General features: G+C 46.4%; 1 pseudogene; it reads right to left on the bottom strand.

The window, feature by feature from the left end:
* LOC137217324 (nuclear RNA export factor 2-like) overlaps positions 1–12,694 on the bottom strand; it is a 29,606-nt pseudogene extending 16,912 nt beyond the window's left edge.
* Between the last annotated feature and the right edge of the window lie 4,395 nt (positions 12,695–17,089).

Genomic DNA, 17,089 nt, shown 5'->3' with positions numbered 1-17,089 from the left:
TGTGCCCACCCTTTCATGACCCAGGGAAGGTTTTAACCCGACAGCACTCCTGGCTCTCAGCTGCAGACAGTGGTGACCTGGGGGCTGCCAGGGAGGTGCCCAGATGAAGGACTATACCCTTATTAGCTCCCTCCCCACTGAAGACCACCAGAGCTGCCTCTCCACTGCCATCTCCCTGCTCTTGGCTTCTGGGTACCAGAAAAGGTACCCCGTGGAAACTTCCAGAACTGACCCTTGAAGGGCTTTCTCCTCATACAAAAGATACTCTACCTTCCTCAGTCCTCAAAGGTTGTCCTGCACAACTTACATTCCCACCAACAGGGAAAGAGGGTTATGACCCAGCAAACCCACTACTGGGCATATACCCTGAGAAAACCATAATTCAAAAAGAGGTAGCACAATGTTCACTGCAACACTATTTACAATAGCCAGGACATGGAAGCAACCAACGTGGCCACTGAAAAATGAATGGATAAAGAAGATGTGACACATATATACAATGGAATATTTACTCAGCCATAAAAAGAAATGAAATTGAGTTATTTGTAGTGAGGTGGATGGACCTAGAGTCTCTCATACAGAGTGAAGTAAGTCAGAAAGAGAAAAACAAATACCGTATGCTAACACATGTATATGGAATCTAAAAACCAAAAACGTTCTGAAGAACCTAGGGGCAGGACAGGAATAAACACGCAGACGTATAGAATGCACTTGAGGACAAGGGGAAGGGAAGGGTAAGCTGGGATGAAGTGCGAGAGTGGCATGGACTTATATACACTACCAAATGTAAAACAGACAGCTAGTGGGAATCAGCCGCATAGCACAGGGAGATCAGCTCGGTGCTTGGTGACCACCTAGAGGGGTGGGTTAGGGAGGGTGGGAGGGAGACGCAAGAGGGAGGCATTATGGTGATGTATATACACATATACCGGATTCACTTTGTTATACAGCAGAAACTAACACAACGATGTAAAGCAATTATACTCCAATAAAGATGTTAAAAAAAAAAAAAGCAGTCAGGAAACAATAGTGCAGAGTCCTAGCACTGCTCTGTGATGTTGGTGCCTCTGAGTGACCTTCTAAGCGCACAAGCTTGGGCTTTACCTACACCCACCCCACTCTAATGTGTTAATTTTATGTGCTTTTTTCCCCCCCGATAGCACATGAAATTTAACACATAACAAATTAACACATAAGGATGAAATAAGTCCTCCCCAAAACCACAGTTCTGGGCATGCTGTAGAAAGTACTGTTAAGAGCCTAAGCAGTGGGTACAGGTAAGCGCTGTTGACTTCAGTTTCAGGCAGGTCTAAAGGAAATTAAACCAAATCTAATGAGTTGTAGTTTTTATTTTCAGAGGAAAAGGGTAGAGTGATTACTGTGGGCCACATACTTGAGAAGGGTAACTCATTTAAGAGAGGTAACTCTATAGATTACGTACTGTTACAGAACTTTCCAGATGCGAACACTTAAGTCCAGAGGTATTAAATCAATCACCTGACTAAGAGGTCACGGATATTGCAGGTGGCAACACCAGGAGTGGCCCACAGGTCGTCTGGCTCCAGACTCTGTTCTGCTCACCCACCAGGTTCCTCACCAGAAGGTAACATTGGGTTCAGCCTTACTAATTCACAAAATCTGGCAAATCAGCCCCACTTACTGAAAAGTTGAGATCTTGAGAGAGCTCTTTGGGATGCCACGCTAATTAGACCCAAATTTGAGTCTATTTCATGGCCTCTATTTAAGGTTTGTGTATAGATATAAACGTATCTCTAATATGTGAAATCTGTGTATATGAGTGGTTTATGAATTGCTTGATGATAGCTGAAAACATTTCCTTCTTTTAAATAAACACTGAAAAGAAGGTATCATAAAGTTTAGTCACCATACTCCCCGTGCCTGAATTACAACAATTACAAATGAGTGGAATCTGAATTCATTAGATTTTACAGTGCATATTCCGTCTGTGTCTCCACAGAAAGAACAGAGAAAGGAGGACAATATATACCGTAGGGGTTTTTTTAATTGCAAATCCAGAAACACCTATTTTGCTGATTTGTGTGGGAAGCTGCAGGATCATCAGTATGTCCAAAATAAGTGTGATCTGATCTTTCTGGTTTGCTGGCCTCGGTAAACGATGCTTTACATTGTTTGGATTATTTTGCTAGGTTCCTGCAATGTGGCATGGATGCATAAATAAGCTGAAGAAAATGCAACAGATCAAATTTTCCACTGTGGTTACAGTTGAGGTATTAAGAAAAGACAAGAGACTTTGTGGTTCTAGGCCTACTGAAAAATGTCTTAGTTTGGTGTAAAGAATTGTAAGAGAAGACAGTTATTCGTGCAGGTCACTGTGTCTCATGTAACTGTGGAGAATTATTTGTGGGACACATAAATTCAAGAGACAAAAAAGGAGGCATATCTTTATTTAAAATAGAGCCTATTATGAAACTTTACGCTGGATTTAGGAAACATCTCCATGTAGTCATAGGATGGAATCTGATACCAAGACCTGATATAGTTGTTATAATTAGATACAGATGAGCAGATCAACAGTGCAAGATGCAGAACAATTTTATCGAGCCTATCTATGCTCACCTGATGGTGATTGGGGTCAACTTTTTTGACCAAAAGTCCAATTCTGGCCTCCTCATTATCCCTCTTAAGTCAGATTTTGCTCCTGTCAGACCTGATAACTCAAATCAATCATTCTTTCTCTGAGATGACGATCCGGAGTTCCTCAGGACCTTTTGAAAACATTTAGCTACATCAGTGGGGCCCTGTCACCACGCTCTACTATATATCACGGGGGCGGGGAAGAAACTCTATGGTTAAAGGTCTGTGTATCTGGGGTCCAGTTTAGGCATTACATTTATCAGGCACTGTGTTTAGGCAGCATGATAAACCATTTCTCTTGCATGTGATTTGGCAGGATTTCACGGGAACAAATTTTCCTTCTTTTATCTTTTTTGTTTTGAGGTGGCCACTTTGGGAGTTGGTGCCAGTGGTTTTAGGAGGAGGAGTGGCTTTATCTAACACAGAGAATTGGGAAAGGGGAGCAACAGAACAGTTGTGATGCTGTTTACCTAAAGGTAAATACTCAAATTCTTCTTGTTCTAACACACATATGTACAACTAAACTAGATGTCGTATGTGACTTTACTTTCAGAAAGCAAAGTTGACTTACCTAGCAACAGTACACAGGAGATAGCGTCAGATGGGGCTGTATCATTATGGAAACTGCATTCAGAACCTCTTTTTCTTTGTTTCTTTGTGAAATTCGTTAAGATATATGGAAGTAAGTTTATTGTCAGTGTTTTTTTTTTGTTTTTTTAACATCTTTATTGGAGCACAATTGTTTTAAAATGGTGTGCCAGCCTCCGCCCTAAAACAAAGTGAACCAGCCACACATACACACACGTTCCCATATCTCCTCCCTCTTGTGTCTCCCTCCCTGCCACTCTCCCTATCCCACCCCTCCAGGAGGTCACAAAGCATGGAGCTGATATCCCTGTTCTGTGTGGCTGCTTCCCACTAGCTATTTTACATTTGGTAGTGTATATATGTCCATGCCACTCTCTCACTTTGTCACAGCTTACCCTTCCCCCTCCCCATATCTTCAAGGCCATTCTCTAGTAGGTCTGTGTTTTTATTCCCGTCTTACCCCTACGTCCTTCATGACCTTTTTTTCCCTTAGATTCCATATATATGTGTTAGCATACATGACCCTGGGTACATGGCAAATCTCTGGTGCCTGACTTCCTCATCTGTCAAATCAAAGTCCTGGGTTAGATCACCGGTAGCAAACTAGTTGCCCACAGACTGCTCCTCTTTTGGCCTGCAGAGTCTCATGTGTGTTTTCTTTCTTTTTTGGCTGTGTTGGGTCTTCATTGCTGTGCACGGGCTTTCTCTAGTTGCGGCGAGCGGGGGCTACTTTTCATTGTGGTGCACAGGCTTCTCACTGCGGTGACTTCTCTTGCTGCGGAGCACGGGCTCTAGAGCGCAGGCTCAGCAGTTGTGGCGCACGGGCTTAATTACTCCGTGGCATGTGGGATCTTCCCAGACCAGGGATTGAACCCATGTCCCTGGCATTGGCAGGTGGATTCTTAACCACTGCACCACCAGGGAAGTCCTCATGTGTGTTTTTAAACTCAGTTGTTGCCCATTTTCTAATGTTGGGAAATTTCACATAAAAATACAATTATTTAGCTTCTTCTGAGAAGCAAGAAGGTCTGGCCACAAGGGGCCCCTGTGACCACATAGCAGCACTGGGAGTGGACATGTGGGCAGTTGCCTCCCCAGCAAGGGCTCGTGTGGGCTCCCGGGTGCTTCACTCAGCCCCACTGCCCGTCTGAGTAGGCATCTGAGTCTGTGCCCTCAAGGCTGATACCTCTAAAGCTGTATTCTCTTGTATCCTGAGAGCGAAGGGAAAATCTCTGGAGCATAACGGGGCATGTAGCAGCACAATGACACCAGGACTCCCAGCAAGAGCCTCAGGCCAGCCACGCTCACCTTCTATCCAAAGCCCGCCACCTTTCCAGTCACTCCTCTTTCTCTTCCCTGTCGCTACAGGCCCCAACACCCCTCCCTCAGTTGTGAACTCCAAAGACAATGCTGCATCTGATTCAATGCAGACCCCCACCACTACCAAATACAGAAGAGATGATCGACATATTCCATTAAAATATGATAAATGCTTGGTTAAGAAATGCTTCAGGTGTGTTTAGTTTCCTCCATTTAAAGGCTCCCAGAAGGCTGGCATATGATATGGCTACTGTGCAGACTATACCTACACCTACTATACAGGGCTGGGTGACTTGCACGAGGGATCCCACTGAACCCTCCCAAGCAGCCTATGAACTTGATAATCTAGTTCACCTTTTGTGAATTTAGAAACTGAAACTCAGAAATTTCCAGCTCACCCAAAGTCAAACAGTTAGCAAGCAGAAGGGTCAGGATGCAAACCCCAATCTCCAAGACCTATTTCTGTGTGCCCACCCCCCATGCAAGTGGCACAAAAAAGAGGCTGTTGCCAAAAGATTAAAAAACCTACTTTGTTTTCAACTTCATCCGAACACCTTTTTCTAAAACCCAAACACAAAGCCCCATTATTAAGCGTGTGTAGGGCTTCCCTGGTGGTGCAGTGGTTGAGAGTCCGCGCCCTGGTCCGGGAAGATCCCACATGCCACGAAGCGGCTGGGCCCGTGAGCCACGGCCGCCGAGCCTGCGCGTCTGGAGCCTGTGCTCCGCAACGGGAGAGGCCACCAACAGTGACAGGCCCGCGTACTGCAAAAAAAAAAAAAAAAAAAAAAATAGAGTGTGAAGGCCTCAGGAGGGGAATGGCCATACTCTGAACAAGCACCACACTCCTGCCGGCCACTCAGTTAAGTTGTCTGAACCTTGAGGTCCATGGATACAATGTTACAAAAGCACCAGAGACCCATGCTTCCAGCAAAGCGGCCACTAGAGCCACGGCCACTCCCTCCTGTTACAAAATATCTAGAATAAGTTAAGTAGTCATGATAGACCCAAAGTAGTAAACTATCATTGCAAGGTATTTTACTACTCTGAAAAGCTGGGCAGGTGTTTGACAGATGCCAGAAACCCCTGGATAAAAAGGAGCCTTGAAGGGCACACGTCAGTAGACAAGGTGGCCACAGAGAAAATCTCCAAGGGATAAAGACAGGCTTGTCCGTCTCACCACAGCTCTGGCTGAGGAAGTCTCACCAGCAGGCTCTCAAACAGATTAAGGATTGGTCTCTACACTGCCTGATGGCCAAAAAACCCAAGCCACAAAATTTCCTTCACGTACCCTGTGCTGGCAGCACAGCAGGGGCCCTCCCAAGTCCTCTCAGGAAGCACTCGGCCCTAACCAAGAGATCAGGGAAGCCTCAGATTTGATCAAACGTGAGTCCACAAGCAGATACAGGATACAAAATAAATAAGAAAGTATTTCACGAACAAGGAACAAGAGGCTATCAAGAATAGCCAGATTTTGGGACTTCCCTGGAGGCCCAGTGGTTAGGACTCCACGCTTCCACTGCAGGGGGCATGGGTTCGATCCCTGGTCGGGGAACTAAGATCCTGCAAGCTGCATGGCGCGGCCAAAACAAACAAATAAGCAAAAAACAGATTTTGAAGAGATGAAGAAATTAAAAATAATGAGTGGGGGAGGGAGGGGCTTCTTCATTAAAAAAAAAAAGCAAGCTAATATATGTAGAGGATACGACAGATTTAGAAAATCACCATTTTGCAACCACCAATGCAATAACTGATAAGGCAATGACCATCAATGAATGCTACAGCCATAGGGTAAAAGGATATTCAGGACGTCTCGAACTGTCACTTCCCAGATGATTATAAATTTCAGAGGGAACCAGTCCCCTCACAGTAGAACGTGGCGTCAGCCCCCTGTTGTGATGCAGGTTCCAGACACATCACCTGCATCACGTTCTGCCAAAGGACTGAATGTTTCAGACACAATCAGACAACCACTGGAGGACAGCTGTAGGGTACTCTACAAAACAACTGTCCTGGGCTCTTCAAAAATGTCAGTGTCATAAAAGAAAACAAACCAAAAATGCAGGGGACAGGAACCGTTCTCGATAAAGAGACTAAAGAGACAATAATGAATGCAATGTGTGATATGTGATTATAATTCAATTTAAAAATATAAAAAAATGAAAGAGCCACAAACTGAAATGACTTGGAGATATTGGCTAAACTAGATATTAGCCAATTTTATTAGCAACATTACATTTCTTGGGTGGATGACCATATCATGGGAATGACAGAGAAGGTCCCTTTGCACTTAATTTCAAATGGTTCAGAAGTAACATAGAGAAAACACAAATCTCACAAAATATTTACCCTTAGTTACCTATGAGTAGAGTACAGAGGGATTCATCAAACTGTTCTTTCCACTCTTTTGTAGGTTTCAAATTTTTCAAAATGGAAAATATTCAATGGGCTGGATTAAAGAGTAGCTTCCTAACAGCTTACAAGACAGACTGGAAGAGAGGTCTAATGAAGCTACCCAGAACGCAGAAGAGTCAAAACAACAGAAAACATAAAAGAGGTTCAAAGACTAAGAAGACAAAATGAGAAGCTCCAGCCCAGGATTTCCCAGTCTTGGCACCGTGGGCATTTTGGGCTGGAGAACTCCTCCTGCAGGGGCTGCTCTGTGCTCTGCAGGGTGCCCTGCAACCCCCCCGGCCTCCACCCACAAGATGCCAGCAGCACTCCCGGCCCAACCAAGTGTGACAACCGAAAACATCTCAGGACAGTGCTAAATGTTCCCCGGGGGGGCAAACTCGGCCCAAGTGGAGGACCTCTGCAGTGGAGGTCCTCACCTAGCTGGAGTTCCAGAAGAGAAGAGAGAGAACAGGGAAAGGTAGCATCTGAAGAGACAAAGGCTGACCAGTTCCCAGAACTTATTAGACACAATATGTACTCAGATCCATATCAAGCAGGATAAATGAAAATAAATCCACTTTGACATATCACAGTGAAACATCAAAACCAAAATATCCCAAAAACATCCAGAGAGAAAAGACAAAATCCTCAAAACCAGTCTTCTCAAAAGCAACAGTAGAAGCCAAAAGGTAGCAAATATCACTGAGAGAAACAGTATTGAGAGAACACATCTGTCAACTGAATTATATATCCAATATAACTATCTTTCAAAACAAGGGCAACACAATAAATACAAACCTGACTTTGCCACCAACAAACTTCTAGAAGGAACTTCTTAATGATGTACTTTAGGAAGGAAATGGAGGGAGAGCAAAGGTCTAAGATATGAGAAGGAACAATAAGCAAATAAATGGTAAATACAGTGACAAGCAGAAAGGGAATTAAAGCTCACATTTATACTTGTTCACAAATATAGCACTTCCTCCTCTATAGTTAGACACCAGTAAAAGACATACTATCAATTCAATCATATGACTTCAAAATGATAATTAGAGTCATCATCTTACAACCGCCACTTTAATAACTCCCTCAAACAGGCAGGGCTGTGCTACTGCTTCAGAAAGGCTAAGGGACTTGCCTGGGGTCTCAGCACCAGAGCTGGAACCCCTTTCTTTACACAATGACTCCCCCAGGCTCCTCCTCTCCTGCGCCAAGCAGCCCTGCTGAAGAACAAGCAGGGCCCAGACTGGGGACTCTAGTGCGTTTCAAGCACCCAGCCAAGCCCCTCACAGATCCCACAAGTTGTCCTGCACCCTCGACCTGGAAGGCCCTTTTCTTCCCTGCAAAGTCAAATGTCAAGCTTCAACCCCTCCAGCCACACCAAGCCAAGTGTCACCTCCTGCTACAATTCCAGCTGCATTTAAGATCGGGCGATGCCTCGCAGCTTAGTGCTCAACTGGAGTTTTTCATGCTGCCATGGTGTCCTCTCTGCCCTGGAGAGACTATAAGGCCCTTGGAGATAAAAATCACGTCTCTAATTCTTTTTTCCTTTTTCTTTCCATCTCTCACACAGCCAGAATAGTGCTGGGTCAAGTTAGCATTTGGAAAATTGCTTGCTGACTGGTTTTCTTTCCCAGATGTCACTCCCAAGATTTTATGAAGCCCTAGGCCAACAGAAATGTATTTCCAAAGCAAAGGAAACTTGAAAGAGATAAAAGACAAATTACAGAGACAATAAGACACTTCTGAAGACTTCACTCTCTTTTCTCTGGAGGTCAGCCAGGGTAATTTGAATTTTAGAAGCATGGATTTTAGATACTCAACTGTATTATTGCACATCGGTTTTAAAAACATACGTATAACCAATTTAGCTAAACAAAGACTAGTTAAGATACAAATTGAATTTGGCTTACACATTAAGATCATCCTCTTGGGTAGATTTTAAAAAATGAGAGAAAATGAGTACCTTGCCAGTTCCAGGAGGCCCTGCCAACAAGACAGCTCTTCCAGCAATTTTCTTGCTTTTGATTAATTCCACTATCACACCACATGCCTAGAAACCACAATAGAAAGAAATAATAAATCAATATTAAAATGTTTCACAGGAGGAAAAATTCCAGTGTCTGGTCCACACAACTCAGACTCATCGAGTGCCAGGACACCACAGGCGCTATTCTAGGCGCCAGAGGCAGTAGAGGGCCATGGAGCTCATGTCCTAGTGGAGGAGACATACAAACACAGAATCTCTACTATGAAGAAAAAAGGGCAACAAAAGAGCAAGTGGCTGGGGGCAGAGGTTACTCTATAATAAAGAGTGATCTGGGAAGGCCTCTTTGACATTATATTTGATATACGAAGTTGCAGGCAGGGCAGGAGTCAGTGTTCCAAGCAAAGGAAACAATAAATTCAAAATACAGGAATGAGCTTGGCATGTCCAAGGGACAGAAAAGCTGTGCTGACCAGAGTTCAGAAAACAAGCAGACCGGGAAGATGAGGTTGTAGAGGCAGGAGGGGCAGCACTCAGAACAGAATCTTCCAGTCCATAGTAAAGTTTGGATTTTATTCTACATGTAATGGGAAGCCAGTGAAAAAGTCTTAGGCCACATGTCATGTTCTGAAAATTTGTTTTTAAAGTATCTTGATGGCTGCTATGTGGAGAACGGACAGGAGGGGTACAAATGGGAGCAGTGGCATATACTCCAGGGGCCCACACACCTCAAAATTGGAAACAAGACTGTGTGTATATGTTCAAATGTGCATTCTTCCAGGGAGGGCTCACAGCTTTCATCACATTCCCAAATTAACCCACTAAGGGCTAAGAATCAATGACATATTCTACTAGTTGGCCATCAGTTAACTATCCCAGAATGCTGTAAGCAAATGCTGCACGTGAGGTTTAACCTACAGCATCCTAAGATCCAAGGAATGCCTTTCAAATCCTCAAGATTAAATTACTTGTTTGTTCGTATATTTTAAATATTCGGAGTATTAAGCCATTTACAGCATCTATACTATATATAGACAGGTATGGACATTATATACATACAGCATGTATTTCGCATGAACCCTTGAAGTTAGGGGCGCCCAACCTCCACGCAGGCGAAAATCAGCGTATAACTATACAGTCAGCCCTCCATATCTGTGGTTCAGCAGCCCTGGATTCAACCAACTGGGGGTCATGTAGCACCCTAATACGTATTGATTGAAAGAAATCTGCGAATAAGTGGACCCATGCAGTTCAAACCCATGTTGTTCAAGAGTTGACTGCGTATTGATACGTGTGTGTATATATGTTCAAATATTCCATAAATAGGTTCCTGGTTTTATGTATTTTATAATATTTAACTCTAAAGGAGTAAGGCTGAGAAAGTCACACTCCTTAAACACCCAATCTCAAGGTTTCTCACACCAATCTAAAAACTGAAAGCACAACTGTCTCCAAGGTGCACCGTCCTTGCCTCAGGGCAGGCCCATAGCTCCTCTACCTGGGTAGTACCTTGTGGACAGGGTCTTGTGAGCACATCTTATCTCCTCTCCCACTTTCCCCATGGACTGTGGAGACGTACCTTGGTCCCACACTTAGACAACCCCTCAAAAACGTGGGTTCAAGGAATGCATGTGGATGTGCCCTATTCCATTTCTGGCTCAGCTGGAAAAGCACAGTGCACTTAACAGCCTAGAAGATATTCTTCAGACGCTGCATTTCTAAAAAGACAAAAGAGCCATTATGGTCTTTCCACAGTAACCTCTGATATCATAATCCTCAGCACTGGGACTCTTTGGGCAACTCAAAAGAGGTAGAAGAGCCTTTGCCAACCTTGGCTACGTACTCTTATTCACACACTTCCCCTTGCATTTAATCTTCTTCCATTTAGGCTCCTTCTCTCCAGTGAGACATGTCCAGTGAATTCCAAAATTTAAAAAGTATGAACTGGAAGGGCCTTTAAGAGATAACCTAGTCTAACTCTCATTTTTCAGATGAGGACATTAAACATCAAGGAGGCTGCTGATGTGACCAGACTCAGACAAGGACCTGGTAGCAGAGGTGGGATGACTAATAATTCAGTACATAAATTCTGAGTCCCTATAATGAGTCAAGTTCTGGGTATATGATACTACCCGGTCTCTATCCTTGGGAAGCTCATATTCACACGGAGGTACACAGCGTCAGAGTCAAGAGTATGGATTCTGGAGTCAGATAGACTTAGGTTTAAATCCTGGCTCTACCAATTACCAGCCGAGTACCCTTAGATCCATAACCTAACCTCTAGGAACCACCGTTTCCTCATCTGAAAACAGAGTTCATAGCATAGTGGCACAAAGGCTAATGGGTTTATGGTAAAGTATGCTAATGTCTATAACTTACTTTGAAATGCAAAAGTAGATTGTTAGATGGATAAATGAACAGACAGAAGACAAAGCAACAGACTAAAATGTTACTTGTAGAATTCAGGAACACAGGTACGCACTACACAAGTCTTTCAACTTTTTGGTATGTCTGAAAAGTGTCACAACAAAGTGAAGGAGGGACAGGTATAAGGGTGGTGATGAACAATAAGACAATGGAAACGGAGCTGCTTAGCACAGTGCTCGGCACGTGAAAAGCACTCAACAATGTCAGCTACTTGCAGAGACAGGCCCTCGGAGAGCAGAAGCTGGATAAAGAGAAATTTCAAAGTCACCTTGGCCCTGTCACTATTTCCTCTCTGGAAACCTGATGTTCCAAATGGAAACCAGAGGCTTCTCTTTGGCCCTTTCTATTAGCACAATCAGGCTAGGAGGCAAGAGCCTTTTCCAGGAGTTCTGTAGCTGCCGAGCCACCGCAGGGGCAAAATGGGCTGACGTTAGGGCTGAAGGGGGCCCGAAGGGGGCGGTCCTACCACAGAGCGCGCTGCTTCAGGAGTCAGGGGCACACAGGCACAAACTCCAGCATTACTATTACTAAACTGGGTGGCAAGCGGATGGGTGAAGTGACCTCTCCCACCCTCAATGTTTTCATCAAAAAAAAAAAATACACACACACACAAAGAGCCTGAACAGTTTTGTGATGATAATGCGGCCGAAGGCAATTGGCACCAGCATCACTTAGCAGAAGTGGGCTTAACTGGAATGTTCAGAAAGGCCTCTGTACCTGCCACCTGCTCAGGCAGATCACCTCCCGATTATAAAAGTCCCAGAGCCTCTCACTGCGCTCACAGCAACTCAAAGGCCGTGCCCGGGCCCGCAGAGCCCCGCAGGAACTGATCCCCGAAGTCTAATAACGGCCCTTCTGTTCAGCGGTTTAAACGTCTGTGTCTGAAACGCGAGCTCCCGGAGAGCAGGGACCTGGCCCATCTACTCCCCGCCGACCCCCGTGCCGCGCGGACGGCCTGGCCCCGAGCGGCGGTCAGTCAGGACTCGCGGCCAGAAGCGAGGCCGCGGGGTCGTCGCCGCGCCCCGGGACGTCCTCCCCACGCCCCACCCCCAGGTCCGCGCCGCCTGGGCCCACCTCAGCCCCGTCCCCGCCTCGGTCTCCCCCCTCAGTTCAGTCCCCATGCCTCAGCCCCCGCCCCGCCGCCACACCTCGCGCGCGTTCTCCTGGCCCACGAGCCCCGAGGCCGCCTGCTTGGCCAGGCCGCTCTCGTCCAGCCCCAGCCCCTTCACGTGGCTGTGGGAGGCGATGCGCTGCGTCTTGGTGGTGCTCTTCACCTCCTCGATCTTCAACCTGCGTACCTGAAGCCCGAGCGCCCGCTCAGCCCTAGCAGCTCGCAGCCGGTTACCACGCGGCCGTTACCAGGCGGCTGGTCCGGCCCCGCCTCAGTCAGCTCCCCATTGGCCGCAGGGGGAACGCCTCAGCGCCCCATTGGCTCCTGGCTTTGCCCGTCGCGGCTGCCGGGAAGGCTCCGCCCACCAGCTTCCGGCTGTGTCCCGAGGTTGGCTTCCCCGCGGCCGGCGCTTCCTGCCCGGGTGGGCCCGAAAGGGCCGCTGCGCCCCAGTGAGGGCCTGTGTTCCGCTCTTCACGGCGCCTTCGCGTCCGTGACAGCATTCGAATGGATACCCTTTTGCGGAGCTCAAGTTCGACCTCGGTGTTGGAGATGAAGAGACAGGTTTAGAACTTAAGCTTCGATTTGTGCCCACTAATCACTTTTCTGACTCCCACGCCTTTCATCTCCCTGGGGAGGCTGTGCTCAGCATCCGCCTTGGGATAGTCCTCCTCTTCTTCTCCTCGCCTCCACCTCTCCCTTTACTTAGATTAAGTTGGCTGTGGATGACGTTTAGTGTAATTCCTAATGCAGATAAAGATGCGGGCTAAAAGAGGCCCAATAACTTATGAAGAACGCACAGCAAGTAATCAGAAGAGTTGGAACTCCACCTGAGGACTTCAGGCTTTGCAGCCGGTGTAAACCTCATCCCATCTCACGACCTCAGATGAGACAATTAGCCAGTGGCTGTGTCCTGTCCGGTTCCATGATGATATTAACACTCCTCCAAAAAGTGTACTCTTCCCATCCACCCAGTCATTCCACAAACATTTGTTAGCACCACCTGTGAGCCAGACACTACAATGTGCTAGGATGCACACATAAAATACAAAATCTCCAGCCTTGAGAAGCTCAGTCCTTAGTTGGGAAACTTGCAACATGAGGTGTGCCAAAGCAGGTACCCCCACGTGGTGTGCAAGCCCAGAGCAGGGCCATCTGGAAAAGCTGGAGAGCCAAGGAAGGCACCATGACGTGGTAACGCCTGGACCGATCCCTGACAGAAGGATAACATCCTCAGAAGCAGACGGTATGTCACCATTTCACGCCTGAGTGGACTCAGGTCCAGAGAAAGGGAGGGACTGGCCCAGAGCTCAGGGGAGCTTGCATTAGGGTTGAGACAGACCTGAAGTCAAATCCAGGTGCAGGAGTTCCTGACTCTCACACCTCCTTGTACTTCTCCATCTTAACTTTTGAGTCTAGGTTTCTGATTACTTGCAAGACTATCAGGTCAATGTTAGTCTCTCCCACTAAATGGCAGGCATTATGAAAGTGTAGACCACGTCTGTGTTGTTCATCATTTTAACCCCAGTGTCTGGCACACAGCCTGGCTCACAGTTAAGGCTTCTTATAAATTCAGTAGGGTTCTGGACCCTCACATACACACAAAATCATGCAGTTTTGCTGGAGGTATTTTACACAGCAGATCTTATGGGACTTGATAATGGTTTCTGTCAGTGAATGGAACCTTTTGGCCCCCACTTCCCCCTCCACCAGAGCTGTTACATTTTTTTCCTGCTAAAGAACAGTTCAAACATCTGATCCAGCCTAGCATTCTCTTTTTACAGGTGAGGAAACTGAGGCCCTAAAAGGGGATGGAGTTTGTCCAAGATCACAAATTGAGCAAATGCCTTTCCCAGGCCTAGACCCCAGGTCCAGTGTGCAAAGAAGCTGGGCCTGGCTGCAGAGCCAGGCAGTTCCTTTCATTTCAACAGAAGACGACGCGGCAGGCCAGTGTCCAAAGTGTGCAAGGTGTGTGAAGGTAGGTGAGGCCCATAGCAGTGGACAGGGTTTATTATGCCCGACCAGCACCCTTCCTACCTCTTCTGGCCACCTTCACTCTAATTTTCTGTAGAGAACCACCCTTCCCCCACTTGGCATCTAGGTGGGTTAGATGGGTTGACGCCACCCCCAGCTTTATTTCAGGAATGGACACGGGACCCTGGCCTGGCCTATCAAAGTATCCCCTCCTCCCCAGAATGGTGATTGGTTCAGAGATGTGAGCAGACAGTCCAATGACACTCAGACCTGCACTTTTACTGGAAATATCGGGAAAGAGACTTGGGTCCTAGGTTTCCAGGTCATCTTTGCCACTTCATGGGAAGACTCTGTCTGAGAATGAAGCCAGCACAAAGGAAAGGAAAGCTGGCAGATTCCTGATGAAATCCTCTACGTTCCCAGATCCAGCTTTGCCCTACTTGGCAGTGTAAATGGCACTGACATTGGGGCTTAAAATAACTTGAGTTAGGGTTCCACCCATGGGTTTGTGCAGTGACACACATACAAGGAATGGAGTGGACAGTTGCATCCCAGCTTGTGCTGTGTGACAACCCCAGACCTGCCTGCTCTCTCACTCACTCCCATGAGCCTTGCTCTTTCACCTCCAGTGCCTTGACCCCTCTTTTCTCCAGTCCAAGCTTGAGCATCTCAGCCACTGGTTCCCAGTGCTTCTGCTTGCTCCTTGCTTTGACTTCTTTCACACCTGACCTTTGAGCCCACAAGCCCAGGTCAAGCCTGTCTCTGCCTTCTCCAACATCTTGAGAAGGCTGCTGCATATGGAGGGGGGCAGTGACCCAGGGGCCCCGTGGAGCCACACACTGTCATGGTCTCCAGGCTCAGCTGAGTGCTGAGAGTGTATCCTAACTAATAGGACATTTAATAATGGTCTGCAGTAATCAAACAGCGTGGCACTGGCACAAGGATAGACATATAGACTAATGGAATAGAATAGAGAGCCCAGAAATAAACCCTCAGTATATCAGCAAGGGTACCACAACCATTCAAAGGGGAAAGAGCTGAAACTTAATTCTTTTTTTTTTTTTGGCCATGCCACGTGGCATGTGGGATCTTAGTTCCCCAACCAGGGATCAAACCTGCGTCCCCTGCAGTGGAAGCGCGGAGTCTTAACCACTGGACTGCCAGGGAAGTCCAGTAACTAAGTCTTGATTTGGTGACTTGAGGCTTAGCATAAGCCACTGCATTTTGGGCCCATTGTCTTAGTTTTAACAATTTCCTCCTTTTGACCAGTCTCTCAGCCTGAGGGATGCAATACAAATTTAAGGCATTAGTGTTATTCCCAGCTACCACTCTGGAGGCCTTGCAGCTTCTGCTGACCCTCTGTGTGGTGCTCACAGGTTATGACGTCGGGTGCACGTTCTTTGTCAGTCTTTCGTTCTTTTTCTGATGTTTCAGTCGTAGGGAGATCATTTGCTTGGTGCTTAGTGGCTGCAAACATGCATTTAAAGCTCTTGAGAGAATATAATGCACTACTAAGATTATTACGATGATTACAAGCAGGATAATTCCCAGTGTCTGGGGTGCACTTCAGAGCCATGATCCCCAAGATCCAAACCAATCAGAATCAAAATCAAAGAAAGTCCCTGTTGAAGGAGTCCCCTTTTTAAGCTAATTGGCTTAGTCCCTGGTCTTATATTCCCACATTCTCACCCCCCTTTCTGATTGTTGCCAACCTAATTGGCATGCTTGTTATTTCAGCCCCAGGCTGATTTCTGGGGACAGAAGGGACACCTTAGAGGTGGTACAAGACATAAAATTAAATAATGTTGCTGGCATCTTAGAGGTGGTACAAAGACATAAAATTAAATAAAGTTGATCCACATAGTGAGAACATTATTACCTTTTTAATTCTAATTTAGTGAGTCTTAGGGGGCGGAGTGTGACTTCAACCCCTTTCTAACGCTTGCTAATCTCTCTTTTTATTAAAGATCCTGATTCTGAGGTTGTTGTGGTTCCCAGCTATTTATGGCAAGTGATAATGTTTTTCTGTGTAAGGGAGATACTTTTATTTATTTAAGTCAAACTTAAATAAAAATATGAAGTTGTAGGTGGTACCTGGATATTGCATAAATTATGAAGTTGGTTCATATCACTGAGGTTGGAAAAAACCTGACATAAAACAAGGATCAGCTGGCAGGGAACAGAGGGCCTGAGCAAGTCACCTCTCCTGGCCCTCTTCCCTCTGCTGTAAAGTAGCGATAACAGCACCTCCTAGGTTTATTAAAAGAATTCAGTGAGATCTTTTACAATGGGCTCAAGCACTGGGAGGGGCACAGAAAATGGCATCAGAGCTTTGGAACATAAAGACATGGGCTATTTCTCCCTTGGATATCTGCCTGCTGTGTGTGTGTCCTGCCCTTCGTGGTAATTTTGTCATGCTTTTCAAATGGAAACAGTACCCGAGGGCACTCACCGGAATTGCTTTGGAGCCCGAGGCAGGAAGTGGGGCTGGGGACGGGGTCAGGTTAGCCAGGGTGAGGCCTGTGCCTCCCATTGCAACCTTCTCTGCTAGGGAACAGTTTCCGTCCGTCTCAGCAGGCACATCCCATTGCGGTGGGGAAACCCAGCAGGAGATGCCGAGAAAGCAGCTGGAGCCTGCAGGTCCCCAGGGCTCCATCTGGACCATTGTCCCACTGGCG

The sequence above is a fragment of the Pseudorca crassidens genome, chromosome X (genome assembly GCF_039906515.1).
Source record: "Pseudorca crassidens isolate mPseCra1 chromosome X, mPseCra1.hap1, whole genome shotgun sequence".
NCBI lineage: Eukaryota > Metazoa > Chordata > Mammalia > Artiodactyla > Delphinidae > Pseudorca > Pseudorca crassidens.
This window is presented reverse-complemented; position numbering and strand designations above follow the sequence as displayed.